Below are 20797 nucleotides of genomic sequence, written 5' to 3' on the forward strand. Positions count from 1 at the left end.
TTATTGCTACCTAGACGTATTTGTTTATTATTGCTACCTAGACGTATTTGGTTATTATTGCTACCTAGACGTATTTGATTATTATTGCTACCTAGACGTATTTGGTTATTATTGCTACCTAGACGTATTTGGTTATTATTGCTACCTAGACGTATTTGGTTATTATTGCTACCTAGACGTATTTGGTTATTATTGCTACCTAGACGTATTTGGTTATTATTGCTACCTAGATGTATTTGGTTATTATTGTTACCTAGACGTATTTGGTTATTATTGCTACCTAGACGTATTTGGTTATTATTGCTACCTATACGTATTTGGTTATTATTGCTACCTAGACGTATTTGGTTATTATTGCTACCTAGACGTATTTGGTTATTATTGCTACCTAGACGTATTTGATTATTATTGCTACCTAGACTTATTGGTTATTATTGCAACCTAGAGTATTTGGTTATTATTGCTACCTAGACGTATTTGGTTATTATTGCTACCTAGTCGTATTTGGTTATTATTGCTATCTAGACGTATTTGGTTATTATTGCTACCTAGACGTATTTGGTTATTATTGCTACCTAGACGTATTTGGTTATTATTGCTACCTAGACGTATTTGGTTATTGTTGCTAACTAGACGTATTTGGTTATTATTGCTACCTAGACGTATTTGGTTATTATTGTTACCTAGACGTATTTGGTTATTATTGCTACCTAGACGTATTTGGTTATTATTGCTACCTAGACGTATTTGGTTATTATTGCTACCTAGACATATTTGGTTATTATTGCTACCTAGACGTATTTGGTTATTATTGCTACCTAGACGTATTTGGTTATTATTGCTACCTAGACGTATTTGGTTATTATTGCTACCTAGACGTATTTGGTTATTATTGCTACCTAGACGTATTTGGTTATTATTGCTACCTAGACGTATTTGGTTATTATTGCTATCTAGACGTATTTGGTTGTTATTGCTACCTAGACGTATTTGGTTATTATTGCTACCTAGACGTATTTGGTTATTATTGCTACCTAGACGTATTTGGTTATTATTGCTACCTAGACGTATTTGGTTATTATTGCTACCTAGACGTATTTGGTTATTATTGCTACCTAGACGTATTTGGTTATTATTGCTACCTAGACGTATTTGGTTATTATTGCTACCTAGACGTATTTGGTTATTATTGCTGCCTAGACGTATTTGGTTATTATTGCTACCTAGACGTATTTGGTTATTATTGCTACCTAGACGCATTTGGTTATTATTGCTACCTAGACGTATTTGGTTATTATTGCTACCTAGACGTATTTGGTTATTATTGCTACCTAGACGTATTTGGTTATTATTGCTACCTAGACGTATTTGGTTATTATTGCTACCTAGACGTATTTGGTTATTATTGCTACCTTGACGTATTTGGTGATTATTGCTACCTAGACGTATTTGGTTATTATTGATACCTAGACGTATTTGGATATTATTGCTACCTAGACGTATTTGGTTATTATTGCTACCTAGACGTATTTGGTTATTATTGCTATCTAGACGTATTTGGTTATTATTGCTACCTAGACGTATTTGGTTATTATTGCTACCTAGACGTATTTGGTTAGAATTGTTACCTAGACGTACTTGGTTATTATTGCTACCTAGACGTATTTGGTTATTCTTGCTACCTAGACCTATTTGGTTATTATTGCTACGTAAACGTATTTGGTTATTGTTGCTACCTAGACGTATTTGGTTATTATTGCAACCTAGACGTATTTGGTTATTATTGCTACCTAGACGTATTTGGTTATTATTGCTACCTAGACGTATTTGGTTATTATTGCTACCTAGACGTATTTGATTGTTATTGCTACCTAGACGTATTTGGTTATTATTGCTACCTAGACGTATTTGGTTATTATTGCTGCCTAGACGTATTTGGTTATTATTGCTACCTAGACGTATTTGGTTATTATTGCTACCTAGACGTATTTGGTTATTATTGCTACCTAGACGTATTTGGTTATTATTGCTATCTAGACGTATTTGGTTATTGTTGCTACCTAGACGTATTTGGTTATTATTGCTACCTAGACGTATTTGGTTATTATTGCTACCTAGACGTATTTGGTTATTATTGCCACCTAGCGTATTTGGTTATTATTGCTACCTAGACGTATTTGGTTATTATTGCTATCTAGACGTATTTGGTTATTATCGGTACCTAGACGTATTTTGTTATTATTGCTACCTAGACGTATTTGCTTATTATTGCTACCTAGACGTATTTGGTTATTATTGCTACCTAGACGTATTTGGTTATTATTGCTACCTAGACGTATTTGGTTATTATTGCTACCTAGACGTATTTAGTTGTTATTGCTACCTAGACGTATTTGGTTATTATTGCTACCTAGACGTATTTGGTTATTATTGCTACCTAGACGTATTTAGTTATTATATCTACCTAGACGTATTTGGTTATTATTGCTACCTAGACGTATTTAGTTATTATTGCTATCTAGACGTATTTGATTATTATTGCTACCTAGACGTATTTGGTTATTATTGCTACCTAGACGTATTTGGGTATTATTGCTACCTAGACGTATTTGGTTATTATTGCTACCTAGACGTATTTGGTTATTATTGCTATCTAGACGTATTTGGTTTTAATTGCTACGTAGACGTATTTGGTTATTATTGCTACATAGACGTATTTGGTTATTACTGTTATCTAGACGTATTTGGTTATTATTGCTACCTAGATGTATTTTGCTAATATTGCTACCTAGACGTATTTGGTTATTATTGCTACCTAGACGTATTTGGTTATTATTGCGACCTAGACGTATTTGGTTATTATTGCTACCTAGACGTATTTGGTTATTATTGCTATCTAGACGTATTTGGTTATTACTGCTACCTAGACGTATTTTGCTAATATTGCTACCTAGACGTATTTGGTTATTATTGCTACCTAGACGTATTTGGTTATTATAGCTACCTAGACGTATTTGGTTATTATTGCTACCTAGACGTATTTGGTTATTATTGCTACCTAGACGTATTTGATTATTATTGCTACCTAGACGTATTTGGTTATTATTGCTACCTAGACGTATTTGGTTATTATTGCTACCTAGACGTATTTGGTTATTATTGCTACCTAGACGTATTTGGTTATTATTGCTACCTAGACGTATTTGGTTATTATTGCTACCTAGACGTATTTGGTTATTATTGCTACCTAGACGTATTTGGTTAGAATTGTTACCTAGACGTACTTGGTTATTATTGCTACCTAGACGTATTTAGTTATTATTGCTACCTAGACGTATTTGGTTATTATTGCTACCTAGACGTATTTGGTTATTATTGCGACCTAGACGTATTTGGTTATTATTGCTACCTAGACGTATTTGGTTATTATTGCTATCTAGACGTATTTGGTTATTACTGCTACCTAGACGTATTTTGCTAATATTGCTACCTAGACGTATTTGGTTATTATTGCTACCTAGACGTATTTGGTTATTATTGCTACCTAGACGTATTTGGTTATTATTGCTACCTAGACGTATTTGATTATTATTGCTACCTAGACGTATTTGGTTATTATTGCTACCTAGACGTATTTGGTTATTATTGCTACCTAGACGTATTTGGTTATTATTGCTACCTAGACGTATTTGGTTATTATTGCTACCTAGATGTATTTGGTTATTATTGCTACCTAGACGTATTTGGTTATTATTGCTACCTAGTCGTATTTGATTATTATTGCTACCTAGACGTATTTGGTTATTATTGCTACCTAGACGTATTTGGTTATTATTGCTACCTAGACGTATTTGGTTATTATTGCTATCTAGACGTATTTGGTTATTGTTGCTACCTAGACGTATTTGGTTATTATTGCTACATAGACGTATTTGGTTATTACTGTTATCTAGAGTATTTGGTTATTGTTGCTACCTAGATGTATTTTGCTAATATTACTACCTAGACGTATTTGGTTATTATTGCGACCTAGACGTATTTGGTTATTATTGCTACCTAGACGTATTTGGTTATTATTGCTATCTAGACGTATTTGGTTATTATTGCTATCTAGACGTATTTGGTTATTGTTGCTACCTAGATGTATTTTGCTAATATTGCTACCTAGACGTATTTGGTTATTATTGCGACCTAGACGTATTTGGTTATTATTGCTACCTAGACGTATTTGGTTATTATTGCTATCTAGACGTATTTGGTTATTATTGCTATCTAGACGTATTTGGTTATTACTGCTACCTAGACGTATTTTGCTAATATTGCTACCTAGACGTATTTGGTTATTATTGCTACCTAGACGTATTTGGTTATTATTGCTACCTAGACGTATTTGGTTATTATTGCTACCTAGACGTATTTGGTTATTATTGCTACCTAGACGTATTTGGTTATTATTGCTACCTAGACGTATTTGGCTATTATTGCTACCTAGACGTATTTGATTATTATTGCTACCTAGACGTATTTGGTTATTATTGCTACCTAGACGTATTTGGTTATTATTGCTACCTACACGTATTTGGTTATTATTGCTACCTAGACGTATTTGGTTATTATTGCTATCTAGACGTATTTGGTTATTGTTGCTACCTAGACGTATTTGGTTATTGTTGCTACCTAGACGTATTTGGTTATTATTGCTACCTAGACGTATTTGGTTATTATTGCCATCTAGCGTATTTGGTTATTATTGCTACCTAGACGTATTTGGTTATTATTGCTATCTAGACGTATTTGGTTATTATCGCTACCTAGACGTATTTGGTTATTATTGCTACCTAGACGTATTTGGTTATTATTGCTACCTAGACGTATTTGGTTATTATTGCTACCTAGACGTATTTGATTATTAAAGCTATCTAGACGTATTTGGTTATAATTGCTACCTAGACGTATTTGGTTATTATTGCTACCTAGACGTATTTGGTTATTATTGCTACCTAGACGTATTTGGTTATTATTGCTACCTAGACGTATTTGATTATTATTGCTACCTAGACGTATTTAGTTATTATTGCTACCTAGACGTATTTGGTTATTATTGCTACCTAGACATATTTGGTTATTATTGCTACCTAGACGTATTTGGTTATTATTGCTACCTAGACGTATTTGGTTAGAATTGTTACCTAGACGTACTTGGTTATTATTGCTACCTAGACGTATTTGGTTATTATTGCTACCTAGACGTATTTGGTTATTATTGCTATCTAGACGTATTTGGTTATTGTTGCTACCTAGACGTATTTGGTTATTATTGCTACCTAGACGAATTTGGTTATTATTGCTACCTAGACGTATTTGGTTATTATTGCCACCTAGCGTATTTGGTTATTATTGCTACCTAGACGTATTTGGTTATTATTGCTATCTAGACGTATTTGGTTATTATCGCTACCTAGACGTATTTGGTTATTATTGCTACCTAGACGTATTTGGTTATTATTGCTACCTAGACGTATTTGGTTATTATTGCTATCTAGACGTATTTGGTTATTATTGCTATCTAGACGTATTTGGTTATTGTTGCTACCTAGATGTATTTTGCTAATATTGCTACCTAGACGTATTTGGTTATTATTGCGACCTAGACGTATTTGGTTATTATTGCTACCTAGACGTATTTGGTTATTATTGCTATCTAGACGTATTTGGTTATTATTGCTATCTAGACGTATTTGGTTATTACTGCTACCTAGACGTATTTTGCTAATATTGCTACCTAGACGTATTTGGTTATTATTGCTACCTAGACGTATTTGGTTATTATTGCTACCTAGACGTATTTGGTTATTATTGCTACCTAGACGTATTTGGCTATTATTGCTACCTAGACGTATTTGATTATTATTGCTACCTAGACGTATTTGGTTATTATTGCTACCTAGACGTATTTGGTTATTATTGCTACCTACACGTATTTGGTTATTATTGCTACCTAGACGTATTTGGTTATTATTGCTATCTAGACGTATTTGGTTATTGTTGCTACCTAGACGTATTTGGTTATTGTTGCTACCTAGACGTATTTGGTTATTATTGCTACCTAGACGTATTTGGTTATTATTGCCACCTAGCGTATTTGGTTATTATTGCTACCTAGACGTATTTGGTTATTATTGCTATCTAGACGTATTTGGTTATTATCGCTACCTAGACGTATTTGGTTATTATTGCTACCTAGACGTATTTGCTTATTATTGCTACCTAGACGTATTTGGTTATTATTGCTACCTAGACGTATTTGGTTATTATTGCTACCTAGACGTATTTGATTATTAAAGCTACCTAGACGTATTTGGTTATAATTGCTACCTAGACGTATTTGGTTATTATTGCTACCTAGACGTATTTGGTTATTATTGCTACCTAGACGTATTTGGTTATTATTGCTACCTAGACGTATTTGATTATTATTGCTACCTAGACGTATTTAGTTATTATTGCTACCTAGACGTATTTGGTTATTATTGCTACCTAGACGTATTTGGTTATTATTGCTACCTAGACGTATTTGGTTATTATTGCTACCTAGACGTATTTGGTTAGAATTGTTACCTAGACGTACTTGGTTATTATTGCTACCTAGACGTATTTGGTTATTATTGCTACCTAGACGTATTTGGTTATTATTGCTATCTAGACGTATTTGGTTTTTGTTGCTACCTAGACGTATTTGGTTATTATTGCTACCTAGACGAATTTGGTTATTATTGCTACCTAGACGTATTTGGTTATTATTGCCACCTAGCGTATTTGGTTATTATTGCTACCTAGACGTATTTGGTTATTATTGCTATCTAGACGTATTTGGTTATGATCGCTACCTAGACGTATTTGGTTATTATTGCTACCTAGACGTATTTGGTTATTATTGCTACCTAGACGTATTTGATTATTATTGCTACCTAGACGTATTTGGTTATTATTGCTACCTAGACGTATTTGGTTATTATTGCTACCTAGACGTATTTGGTTATTATTGCTATCTAGACGTATTTGGTTATTATTGCTACCTAGACGTATTTGGTTATTATTGCTATCTAGACAATTTGGTTATTATTGCTACCTAGACGTATTTGGTTATTATTGCTACCTAGACGTATTTGGTTATTATTGCTATCTAGGCAATTTGGTTATTATTGCTACCTAGACGTATTTGGTTATTATTGCTACCTAGACGTATTTGGTTATTATTGCTATCTAGACGTATTTGGTTATTATTGCTACCTAGATGTATTTGATTATTATTGCTACCTAGACGTATTTAGTTATTATTGCTACCTAAACGTATTTGGTTGTTATTGCTACCTAGACGTATTTGGTTATTATTGCTACCTAGACGTATTTGGTTATTATTGCTACCTAGACGTATTTGGTTAGAATTGTTACCTAGACGTACTTGGTTATTATTGCTACCTAGACGTATTTGGTTATTATTGCTACCTAGACGTATTTGGTTATTACTGCTATCTAGACGTATTTGGTTATTATTGCTACCTAGACGTATTTGGTTATTATTGCTACCTAGACGTATTTGGTTATTATTGCCACCTAGCGTATTTGGTTATTATTGCTACCTAGACGTATTTGGTTATTATTGCTATCTAGACGTATTTGGTATTTATCGCTACCTAGACGTATTTGGTTATTATTGCTACCTAGACGTATTTGGTTATTATTGCTACCTAGACGTATTTGATTATTATTGCTACCTAGACGTATTTGGTTATTATTGCTACCTAGACGTATTTGGTTATTATTGCTACCTAGACGTATTTGGTTATTATTGCTATCTAGACGTATTTGGTTATTATTGCTACCTAGACGTATTTGGTTATTATTGCTATCTAGACAATTTGGTTATTATTGCTACCTAGACGTATTTGGTTATTATTGCTACCTAGACGTATTTGGTTATTATTGCTATCTAGACGTATTTGGTTAGTATTGCTACCTAGACGTATTTGGTTATTATTGCTATCTAGGCAATTTGGTTATTATTGCTACCTAGACGTATTTGGTTATTATTGCTACCTAGACGTATTTGGTTATTATTGCTACCTAGACGTATTTGGTTATTATTGCTACCTAGGCGTATTTGGTTATTATTGCTATCTAGGCAATTTGGTTATTATTGCTACCTAGACGTATTTGGTTATTATTGCTACCTAGACGTATTTGGTTATTATTGCTATTTAGACGTATTTGGTTATTATTGCTACCTAGACGTATTTGGTTATTATTGCTACCTAGACGTGTTTGGTTATTATTGCTATCTAGACGTATTTGGTTATTAATGCTACCTGGACGTATTTGGTTATTATTGCTACCTAGACGTATTTTCCTAATAATCATGCTACCTAGACGTATTTGGTTATTGTTGCTACCTAGACGTATTTGGTTATTATTGCTATCTAGACGTATTTGGTTATTATTGCTACCTAGACGTATTTGGTTATTATTGCTACCTAGACGTATTTGGTTTTTATTGCTACCTAGATGTATTTGGTTATTATTGCTACATAGACGTATTTGCTATTATTGCTATTCTCGTTGTCTAGAAGTATTTGATTTGCCATGCTGTCATTACATGCTTGCCTTGACTGTTGTATTTGCTCGAATTTTTAAGGATATATCACCGCACAAAACAATGTTTTTTTCCCCTAATGACTAACACGTACATAGCCGGACACCATCATACTATGCATAAGGAAACTTTGAATATCCACAATACAGATTTTGAAGCTGGGCAGTTAACATCTACATAAAGGGTATATGTAGATGATCGATTGAATAGTAAATACCCAATGATGGACTCATACACTGAATTGTACTATTTCGGATATGATTACGTTCATAAATTCTTCATTGAATAATGCTACAGGGTATCAATACCTGACAAGCGAGCACGGATGTGTACAGATTTACTTGAAAATAAAACTGACGTAACCATACAAAGAGCGGATTTAGAGCGGCCGGGGGGGGGGGGGGCGTGCCTTCGGCCAACTTATCGCCCCCCTATTCCAGAATCCTAGATCCGCCCCTGCATACCATCTTTCAGCGCATAAGTTGGCGTGTTTCAATATGGCGGCATTCATTATTGATCGCGCTAAACATTCTCGGTAACAAACATTTGGTGCTAAAACTCGGACGGTTGTTCAAAATAAACGTAACCTATTATTTAATAACATTTTCGACTGATCTTTCTCGCCTTTCATAATCTCTGTAACAATAATTAAAATGACACTGCCCCTATAGATCGAAAATGGAATATTTAGATTTATTCAACACTCCGATTCTCTCCTATAATGTTATGGCATGCTATCTATATAGCTGTGATCGTTTTATGCTTTATAATGATAATCTCTACATTACTTCTCCTGGATAACTGGAATGAAACGAATTGTGTACCCTTACGAAAAAGTCAAACGGGACTCCGATAGAAATTAACCCTATAAGATTAAAAATCAGTCCTGTATGATTGATATAGGAATTTTGAACAATGAATGAAAAGAAGCAGTTATAACGTTGGAACTTATTATTCCACGGTCAGTTGTATGTCGTTTTAAAAAACGACCCAGATCGGAATAAGTCATACATCAAAATTATGGAAGAGAAGTGATAAATAAATAAATAAATAAATAAATAAATAAATAAATAAATAAATAAATAAATAAATAAATAAATAAATAAATAAATAAATAAATAAATAAATAAATAAATAAATAAATAAATAAATAAATAAATAAATTGAGGGAATGTTTACCATTGAAGTTTAATTCTGAGTAGGATTCGTTGAGTTGAACAATAACTTGCTCACGTCACCAGCACGGATGCGTCAAGCTGTCGTTTCTTTAATCTACACGCCTACACTTGCACTTGAGTGTAGTAAACCTCGTTTTTTGGCTTCACGTCTCGTTCATAAAATTAAAATAATTACCTATATTTATTTATTATACTTATTTGTCACTATTAATGTGATTTACGAGCATTCCATTGGAGAAGAAAACAGATTAAATTCTTGTTTCAATTTTGGGCGTAACAGTCGGACGACATGCTTTGAAAAAATGGCTGCCAAGTCAATGTCTCAAAATACGTATTTTAGGCGTGATTGCGAAAATAAAGTGTATATATTTTATCAAAGCAGATTAATTTTACATTGAAATATTTAAAATAAAAATTTAATTAATTAAAGTAGTTAAATCATAACTAGTAGGATAGCAAAATGAGTATTAATTAGATCATGAATATTAATAAGCTCGTGAATATTAATTAGCGACAAGCACTCGAATCAGGATCGGCAGAATCCTGTATGCGTAACTGGACAACTAAAACTCAAACACAATGACACCCGATTTGCTGGGCACAGTGGCAGCAAATGTGAACAGTCAGCACATAAATCCAGAAGAAAGCACATAAACGCACATGTACCAGAATATACGGAGATTAGAAAAAATGCCTTATAGTATTTCGTTATGATTTTCAAAAGTGTTCGTATATGTGTAATTTAATGTAGGGATTACGGTTTGTCATATACATGTTCCTTTAAAGCGGGAGGGTCGTCACCTGCGCACGCGCGGGAATTGAGTTCCAAGCGACGATAACAACACTCGCTAAAAACGCAATAGCTCATGGGTAGACGCTTGTTTGTCAACACTGACACGCTGTGACGCATGCGCAGGTGACGATTAAATCATGAACAATTTCTAGAAGAATATTGCTGGAATATATTTTAGTGTGCATGAGAATACTATTGGAATAACTTTTTTATATTTCTAACAAGCTGCCATAATTTCAACTTGAAAAACTTTGTATATTTGAGCATGTCATGAATATATTAACTCGTGACTCCCATGCCATATGTTGGTCGATACATTTACTTATGCATGGCTTTATTTACTGTGCACAGAGCCACCATTGACAGTGTACACTAGTATTTACCGAAATAAACATTGTTAATGACGAAAGTCATTGTTAGGCGGAACATTCCATTTTGTGATTAGGGGACAAAGGAGTAAATAAAATATGCATTTAGAATACCAGAAGAATAAATCACAATCGTTATTATTGCGGACATATCGATGTCAATATTTGCAGGCAAACATGCTTAGAAATTAGATATTAATCTTGAATTTTAATCCTACGGGATTGTATGACAAAAAAGATTATTTTATCTTCTTCGATTTCTCAACACCTTTATTCTTTTCTCTCCTGCAAAGACAAGGAACGTCGAATAGAAGCCGCATATTGTAAGTAATCATCTAGTTTCATCGAATATATTTAAACTATGTAGGTTTGTTTTATTGAAATTGAGATTGTGGTTGCCCCCATAATTATATTGTAACACTACTTACAACGGGTGCAATAAAAAATGAATTCTCAAGTGGTTGTTTTTTGTGTTATAGCGTAACTGGAGGGTGTCAGAGGCACATTTGATCATTTATAGCTTCGTATAGCTTCGTATATTATATTCAGTCGCAAGGTGTACGCACACAAGGTAAAGCAATGTGATGATTGATTTGAATCAACTGTGCATCTTTATTCTATTATTGACGAGCGATTTCACAATTTGAAACGCGCCCTCTATATTACATAGATCAATAGTTTATTATCTGCTTCTGTAGACCAATTCGTGTTCAGTGAATGACAACGATGCTTCACTTATTGGGCGGTAGAGGTCGCTATTCATATAACTATATATGTACATGTAATAGTTACTCTGTCAGTCGGCGTTGTTGTCAACTTGGCAATGTATTTGACAGATGGATTAAAAATAAACTTTGCGTTAATATTTCCGTTTTTTCTCAATATCAACGACTTATTATAATTGAAAAAAGATAGTAAACACCTTCAAAAATAGAACATAGCATAAATAGTAGCCGATAGTTTACATAATAGTATATTCAATAACCAATCGAATATGTTTATTTATTCAAACTATATTATATGAACATTCTTAATGCGAACTTTCGTGATACTAATATATCCCATTCCATTTGCAAGCTAACCTATACACGAATCATTGACGACCATATTTACGATGTTACATTGTGGAAAAGGGGGACAAGCAGAGTGTAACTGTTTTCTTGTTTTACGACGTGAAAATATCGTTGTAAGCAGCGTCCGTTAAATCGTCAGTTCCTTTCATGAGTTGCTGGTATTCTTCAAGTGAACGACATCCGGGCTCTGAAACATGAATTACAGAAGGAATTTTGAGTTTATGACGTCATAACAATGAGTAGGTTCCTATTTTCCTTTGAATGCGAAACTTATTATAAGAACTGCTCACTCTATTTGATCGTTACATACCGGTAGATATAACGTTGAGTAGCTTATTTAACCTTGTTTAGTATTAAAACCCTGTAAATTTCAAATAAATGTCCTGTGAAAAAATGCACGTTTTGATACATGTATATACTCCGGTCATATTCGGTTCCATATACAATCACATATGAATCTAATTTTCACTAAATTCCAATATGTAATATGTTTTTTAATAGTTTTAATAGAGTTAATAATTAATAGTCATTTATTATTACTCAGCTTAAAATATTCATACACGGTCCGGGATAGACTTGCTTGCAGTCTGTTGCGATTCCGATGACAAATTCTTGAAAAATAAATATAAATCGCGTAAACGAGGGGTGAATGCGAAAGTCATGTGACCGCGAAATCCCAACAGACACAATTATTTTTCAAGAATTTTTCATTGGAATCGCAACAGACTGCAAGCAACTCTAGGTTCGGGATTGGAAGTCTTATTTACCACATCCACTTAGATACGTGACAGTGGTCTATTCGTAATTAATACAACTCACCATCTAACTGACAAACTGCCAACACTGTTTTAACTCCTAAACCTTTCGTGTCAGGTGTGTCACTTCTTCTGCCGACTCCGAACCCAGGTCCCGTGCGCCCTCTAGCGGCATCAGCGAGATACACGCAGAATACGACCATGAGTAGTGATATGACAACAGAGTACTTCATTTTACTGGTGTATATTATTGTTTACTGTACGCTGTAATAAACAAAAACAAACAGTTATATTCACTAGTATGTCAAGGGACAACCTACGATAATCAACTCTATTAGGGCTTTTGTCTGCGTTCGACGTACTTCGACGTATACCCCGCACTGCACGAGTCTTTACTTAGGTATCGGTTTGTCTGTGATGTATTTATTAAGTTTCTTCTAAAAAAATACATCAACGAGACCTTTCCGGTTTCCAGACTACTAGTAAAGTGTACATTTGTAGAATATTGTAGCGACACAGTTACACAGGACATCGACCCAAATTTTATTCGTTTTGCGTTACTAATTAATGGACAATATTGTACAGTATCAAGAGAAAATAGGCTTGATTAACCCTAATGGTCGTTATGCTACCTCGGTTTCCACGTGATTACACTATATTGGCTAACATTCTCCTAATTTACCTATTTTAATTTTCATGAGTTGTTCTAATTCGTTGATAACATACTCAAATATTTGCATACATTATAGCATTGTAAATGTACGTTGACATTTACTAAATTTCAATGAATGACAAGTTCTGAACATTCTGATAATAATTACCATGGTTACTGTAGTTATATTGAATAGTTGGCGGTTCTCGCAATACGACCCATATCATAGCGAATGATGATATCTTCATTTTCTATATGCCCTTTCCCCTTATCCTTATTACACTTTCAGATAAGAAGACTAATAGGAATCTCACGATCCGCCTGAATAAGTGGGAAAGTTCATATAGCCGGGCGCTCATTCCGGCGAAGAATGTGTGTGAGAGTAAGTTTCAGGGATTTTGTGTGTCCGAAACCCTCTCTTCTTAGTTCTATTGAACTAGAAATTATGAATGATTAATGAAAGAAATATATTTCCCAAGCAATAAATTGACGGTGAGTAAATTGAAGATAACACCTGACAAAACGTTTTCGGCATTTGAACAAATCGAAGCTATTTCTCGTAAACTAGTATAATACAGTTTCATCTTCACTTGTCGATTAACATTCGAATTGGTGAAATGTACTATAACCAAACGAAACGGTGTTCGATCATATACAACTTCGTGACATAATGAACACTGTTCACTGTGGTTCACGTATTTTTTTCAGACGTGAATTGTGTACTTTAATACGTATACATAAATCAACAAACAACCGTTTGCCTAACTACAATTGCACTTATATTCCATAAACACATTCTAGCAAGATTATTGCGCCTATCTATAAACAAATGTGTTGCCGATGACGGCGCCAAATACTACTTGTAACTATGCAAACTCTCCATAAATTTCAACTTCGTATTTTTGTTCATTTCATCACAGATCAGTGAAACGGTACCTGACATTAGTCAGAATAATAAATATCTAGTTTTCACACACGATGTATCGATTGCATAGGATGGCGTTATTGCAGCTGTCCGCACTCCATAACCCCAATTAGGGTAGTATAAATATGTGTATATCATATTCCTTCTACACGAAACGTCAACAATTGTAATTCGAGATATATTTAAATGTTTTGCTTCTGAATTCTGTCTTTTAGGCAGCTGTAACATTTCTGAATGACACAGACGTTTCCCAATGCAGTTCTGTATACGCTTGACGGCAAACTGCATATATATTCATAACATTGTTTAATTAGTCTCAATATCAGTCTTCTCAATGTGAATAAGGTTACATTATACATACTAGTATGCCATGCAGTGGCGGCGGAACCGGGGGCGGCCCCGGAAAAAAACACTGCGCGACCACTTGCGTCTATGGGGCGCAGGGGATGAGGAAGCAACATTTCGTGCCGCTGCCTATGCCATGCATTCACAAGCCTGCAGTTACACTTTCACATAGTCGTTTAACTATACGTTTCCTGTGTAAGTATTATGAGGGATCGTAAACAACAGCGACATCAACCTATTGTAGGTAGTTACGGTATAAACAAAGGCTATTAGGTATAGCTGTAAAAAGTGTACGTAAATCATAACATCCCGAGTGAATGCCAAAGTTTCATGCTCGGGTACACTACACAAAAACGTCTCGTGAATAACGCAGATAGGTTACGATTACAACGTAGCTGCGGGGATCATTCATCCGTCAGTGGCCAACGGTGAAATTGGCATCATTTTGTGTGGCGTTGTGGTGATATGAAATATGATACTGTGTTGTAAACTATGAATATTAGAATCACGTCTTATTTCCTGTATGCAGGTGTTAATCTCAAGAAAGACGTTTTTGCGTGATTGGGCAGCACAAGATACATGCGCAACAGTCGTTTGGTATATATCTACCAAGAAAGCACATGTAATGGGTGCGGCGAGTTTAAGGCAAGAAATTACACTGAAACAACACAGTTAATGCTCACACGTCATATTTACGTAGTCGCGAGTATGGAATGTGATTTGTGTTCAATGTTATACACATAAACAAATATATTACTTGCATATTTACGTGAATCCGAAAGAGAGAAAAAAGAAATTCATACCAAATCGCTGCATCTCGAAGTTAAATCAGGTTCTAGAATTTAACAAACTGAATATGTTTACGTTTAGAAAGTGACATTGATAATTTGAAATTATCTTATATAATACAATTGTTTATTACATGACGCAATAATTATAATATTGTATTTACGTTTTCTGGTGAATTATAGGTCATATTTAGACGAACGCGCTTGATGGAAAATAGTGTGTGACCAACACGGAACGGAACGAGTGTGCATGTTATAACCTCGATGGACGAGGATATGACTTGCATGTGAATTGAGTATGAAATTAAAAAAAAAGTTTAAAAGTAACATTTATCTGCTTTAGGTCATTGTTACTGTGACCAACTTTCAGCCGTACGATGGTAGCATTAGTTGTAAAAAAATATCTATATTTTTAAACAACTTATTAATAAAAAAACCTGATTTATAATTTGTCACGTTGTTAATGTGAACAGGAAACTACATTCTAACAAATGTCAACTTTGTGTATATCAAATATTTATGTATTGTGTAAATCACGGTCACGTGATTCGTTGATTCGAAGTCGTATCTATGAGTAAATGTAGACTGCATACGAGTTCGACGCAACGTGGCTAAGTGCTAAAAGCGTTTCGAATCGTTTGAAATTGTGCACTTTACAGAGGTACAAGGATTATATTTTATACTTAATTATCGTGAACAGACACACACCATACTTGGTCGTGATATATAGGTACTTAACGATACGACAAGTAACGATAGCTTTAAACTACTTCGTGATCACAGCATGGTAGGATTCTATTAGAAACGTATTTATTGTTTTCTATGCTGAAGCATACTAATGTATTCCATGTGATTTGTTCCCGTTGAATTCTGTCTACCACCACCACATACAATAAATGTTACTAAAATCACAATGCTGACATTTTCCAATGTTGGAGTACTTAACTCTTCACATGCGCTCTCTGTCAATTATCGAAAGTACCACTGAATTGTACGCTTGTGGTCAAATACTAATTCATTCAAACTTCAAAATATTCACCATTTTAGTAATATTTCACTCAATAATATTAATATTAGTAATAATAATAATAATAATAATAATAATAATAATAATAATAATAAATAATTAACATCACACAAACTTGCATTTAGTGTGTGATCTTTAACTAGATCGACCCTCGGTGACAATGGTTACCATGCATCCAAAAATGTCAAAGACCGCTAGTGATGAAAGGAGTAGTGAAACATTCCAAGGGAAATTAAAATGGAGATAAAGATTTTCGTGATCAGTTTATTTCGACGTCTTTTATACACTGGTACTACGTCCAACAAAAGCAAATCTGCTATATACTATCTGTAGTATGTAGTTGAAAACAGATCTAATCCGTCAAACTTTTAAATGTTCGACTAGCCCTTCTTGTCTGAGAATGCTGAGATGTATCTTTCAATGAGCTAAACGTATTGGTTCATCTGAACAGCTGCTGTAGTTTGTTTCATGTTAAGGAGCACTGAACCAATTAAACTACAAAACACAGAGGTAGCAATTACAAAGGTTCTTGTGAACTTTTATTCTCGTTAACTAACAAGTATTACATAAGAACATGTCTTATTCCCTGCGAGATCCGTCGCTATGTTGAGTACGGTTGATACATACAGGGTGACCAGACTAACAGGTCTTGCAACATACAACCGACAATCTAATTTTAAGAATTGTCGCAACTACTCTGGAATGATATAGCTGCCAATATTTGGGCATGTTTTATTATTCTCCGTGCTAAACGCTGCTCGTTTGTCGCTTTAAGTAGGCAAGGTACAAACCAATCTATCGGGTATATCAGAATTTTCGACGTATTTCGAAATATTCTCGTACGATTCTAGTACTTTATTACCATTTTAGATAGTTGTTTCATAGGATTAACCTTACTACTGTATAGTGTAGAACGTAAAGAAATTGCAAACTAATTCGAGCATACCCTTATTTTACTCTATATTTTACCAGTGTCTATTCTGCATGGCACACACAGAACATGATGAAAGCATAGGGTGATCACAGCGCCAACGACTATCAGGAATCTCAATGTTGCAAATAGATTTATTCGCAGAACTGAGGCTTTCTTCAAACGGATTACAGTTTGTCAATTAATCGAGACTTATCTATTTCAGCTGCGCCCAATCGATCTAGTTACAATTATTTACAAATACAATAGGTTTTCAGGGTTGGCATTGCATTCATGTAATCGATATTACAATTTGGCAATAACAAGCACAGAATTGATACATGTCTAATGATAATACTGAACTTCTTTATTTTACCTTATACTCAAGGTTTGACCACGACAAAAAGGGTAGAATCACTTTTTCGCCAGTGGCAAATGTGAGCCCAAACGAATGTGTTAAGTTCGGCTTGCGTGTGTGTAGCCTGTTCAGTGACAATACGATGGCAGTAAGGTAATTAACGGAAATATGCGAGTCGATAAAGAGACCGACGCATTGACGTTTGAGATCCTGTACGATAATTATAACGAAAAAAAGAATCTCCGTTGATCAATACAATTATCTGTCGAAAGTAAATCAATTTCGAAAACTTAATTACTGTTGTTTTTAAATAGTCGTCGTGTTGATTCTTTAAATCCAATGAAAGGTGAACGTTATGATCCCAAGTCTTTGTCCATAATAATAACTTTTGTGTATTGGACAAAGATGTTGTGTGTTAATACAGTATGACATCAATGCAGCTAAGAATCGTCACATTGAAGTACAACGTTTGAAATGTTAGTACATGAAAGAATACGTGTTTCGTAGCAGCATGTTGGCATGGGTTGACGCTACGACATTTGCGTATTCCTACTATATGTCATAATCCACTAATCTACGCAATTATATGCGCTTTATAAGCTGCCTTTTCAAACATTAACACATCACGTACATTACTATTTATCAATAACCCACGAACCGGTCTAATCTTTACCCTCCTGAGATTAGTCGAGTCCTCTAGATAACATTGTTAAACAAAGGAATATTGATAATGCAGAGAATGCAGGGAAAGGGAAACCACAGTCTTTGTTCGAGCGTAAGATTAAAGAGTACTCATACTCGTAATAAGAAAACTAATCAAATATTGGTACGTCTACAATTTTTTTTTTATCGAGAGTATTCCCAATTCGTCACAAGTATTATATACACCTACAATGTGCTGTAGGTCTAACACCACATTGTCCATTGTATTATCTATGTAAGTATATTTGTAGCGTTACATATCTTACACAAGGTCTTTGCCGCTCACTTTGAGCAGGGATGGAAATGCAACACGGTATTACTGTCTGAGACAGTGGAGTGATTTTAGTAAATGTTCTACTCTCCGGAAAGCGGAATTCTCTGAACCATTACTAATCGTAACTACTTTATGCCGCTTTATTATTACAACACAACGTTAGTCGTTAATTTTAATCATACCGTACTATTTAAAATAAACGTTATACACGTACGCACTTACAAAACGTTTAAACGGGTAGATAAATAAATGTTTATATACATCAATCAATTGAGTGGTTATCATCTTTACGGCGTACCTGTTCACGTGATACAAATTTTACACACAGAAATGTTTTAGGATAAAAAACAAGATAGAAATTATCTATTTATGTAAATTGTGAGTGATATTATTATTGTATTTTAGAAATGTACGTATAACGTATATATTGGGAAAAATATGCGACATTGTTTAGCGTTTCGAGTTTCTATTTGCATAGTGTAGACTCTTTTCGGGTAATATTATATTAAGGATAATCATATTTTTTCATTAACGCATCATATGCTGTATTAATAATATTTGGGATTTATAGTTAAATCAAATTGTGCTGACGAGAAATACAGATTGAGTTCTTTAACAAGTTTTATCTATGTCGATAAAGTTCATCTTTTTGGGACATATTTTACGAGCATGTACTTTACAATTTGCTCACGTGATACACTAATAAATGAATCTATAATTCTGAAAACCCGAGCATCGCCTACCGTTTGTGACGTGAAGTATTCAATAATTTGACATAACCTTGTTTCAGTAGTCCTGTCGTGTAATTTCAAATCGTTGTAGCGTAAGGAATTGACAATCTGAGGAGAAATAGCGAAGGTTGATATTGCTAATAAAGGCATATGCAGCCACGTATAGTATTTGCGAAATACATGGAGCAATACCGGTATATATTGTACATGTGCTGAAAAATGTTCAGGTAAATGATTGTGATTATTTCAACATTTGCCGATGGTTTTGTAGCATGTAGTATGAATATTTTTTTCCGCGGCACCACAAATACACAGTAGAATACACTTGTAATGTACAAAAGTGAACACAAGAATGAACAATGTGAGGTATGCATACAAATATATCTTATATAGACATATAAATGAATAAACGTGTATCGGCGAATTCAAGTGACAACAGAAATACCGAATTCGGATATTTATATAAAAACATAAAACTATGAAAAGAGAGAAATAAGTACCGACGAATGTATATTTACTTTCATGTATAGATAAGCATACTGCCTAACAACTGACACAGGAATGACAAATCGAGTTAGAAATAATAAGAGAATTTCTTATGTAGTTGTCAAATAGGAAAAAAAGATATAAAAAGCTAGATACATTTATGTATAGTTTCTTTTTTTTCGTTCAGTTTTTACAGTTTCGCCAAGTTTGTTGAACTATAGCTAGAAGTCAAAGAAACATACTAGATAAAGACGAAATACAATTAACAATAAGTGAAAATTGTTTACCTTAAGTTGCTGCGTTGCCTGAATCGTAGGATGAGGCTTGGGTGCTGATAGCGAGAAGACTTCTTAGGTTTTTACCTTATATATCGTCTAAAGGCTATATTCATCAATTGATCTCACATTGAAACGGACAGCTAACAACGAAAAACCTCGTTTTCGTGTATCTGCGTGTGTGATGATTGGCGATCGTCTCTTCGCTGTGTCCGTTACCACAGCTACCGGATGAACGTCACTTCATTGATAATTTATTTCTCACAAATAATGAAATCTGCATTACTTTGCAAATGCGCTGTATGATGCCATACCCCGGCTGTCATGACGACGATGATCATAATGTAATACCAATGGTTTTCAATGGAAAATCATGCGTGTAATCCTAAACTCCCAGCGCTGTGTCCATCCTTTCATTCCCTACTAACTAATGCCGACATACGATTGTCAAAAAATACCAACAATTACATGGTCGATGTGTGACGTGACATTCGGTCTCTGATAGTA

At 34.1% G+C, this 20797-nt stretch overlaps 1 long non-coding RNA gene across 1 annotated transcript; it reads right to left on the minus strand.

Annotated features, from left to right (window-relative positions):
• Nucleotides 1-11949: 11949 nt before the first annotated feature.
• LOC100376838 (uncharacterized) lies at nucleotides 11950-20406 on the minus strand. The gene is made up of 3 exons (XR_438519.3): nucleotides 20303-20406; nucleotides 12882-13081; nucleotides 11950-12249 (listed from the first exon to the last, which is right to left on the minus strand). It is a non-coding gene; the product is annotated as an uncharacterized LOC100376838 (long non-coding RNA).
• Between the last annotated feature and the right edge of the window lie 391 nt (nucleotides 20407-20797).

This window comes from Saccoglossus kowalevskii, chromosome 1 (assembly GCF_978046115.1).
Source record: "Saccoglossus kowalevskii chromosome 1, keSacKowa6.1, whole genome shotgun sequence".
NCBI classification, from domain to species: domain Eukaryota; kingdom Metazoa; phylum Hemichordata; class Enteropneusta; family Harrimaniidae; genus Saccoglossus; species Saccoglossus kowalevskii.